Raw genomic sequence first — 555 nt, forward strand, 5'->3', positions numbered from 1 at the left:
TCTTAAATCGAGGATTCGTAGTACGTTAGATTCGTATCAGAAGTCACGTGTGAAAGGTGCTTTCCTTTAGAAACCGTATTTACGTCTTTGTTTTATTATTGTTATTTTTTTATAATGGCTTAGTTATATTTTAATGGATAGGAGTCCCCAAAATATCTTACACAGATTCTAATGGTGAATCGCTAGTTGTTATTTATCAAAATTAATTCTTTTAAAGTTATTTTGTTGTGGATTCCTCTTACTCTCTGCTATCCAAATATATCGAAATTATGCCGCGAACCAACCCCCTCCCCCCTTCCCCCATCAGCGAGGGAAGGGCAAGTACCAGGGAAATTGTGGGGTAAAATATGAACAAACAAACAAAGACAGAATCATTCGCTATACTGTTCAGTGTAGGGGGTTTGTCCTCCCTGCTACTTCGTTCCTAGGGGGGTTTCCGCCCCACAACCCCTGCATGCGGGAGCAACCGACGCCGAGCTTCTGCCGTGCCGAGCATAGGTGAAGGATTCTGTGTTGTCCTGCATCAGACAACAGAGTGGCTGAATCTGTTTATAC

The sequence above is a fragment of the Penaeus monodon genome, chromosome 34 (assembly GCF_015228065.2).
Source record: "Penaeus monodon isolate SGIC_2016 chromosome 34, NSTDA_Pmon_1, whole genome shotgun sequence".
Lineage (NCBI taxonomy): Eukaryota > Metazoa > Arthropoda > Malacostraca > Decapoda > Penaeidae > Penaeus > Penaeus monodon.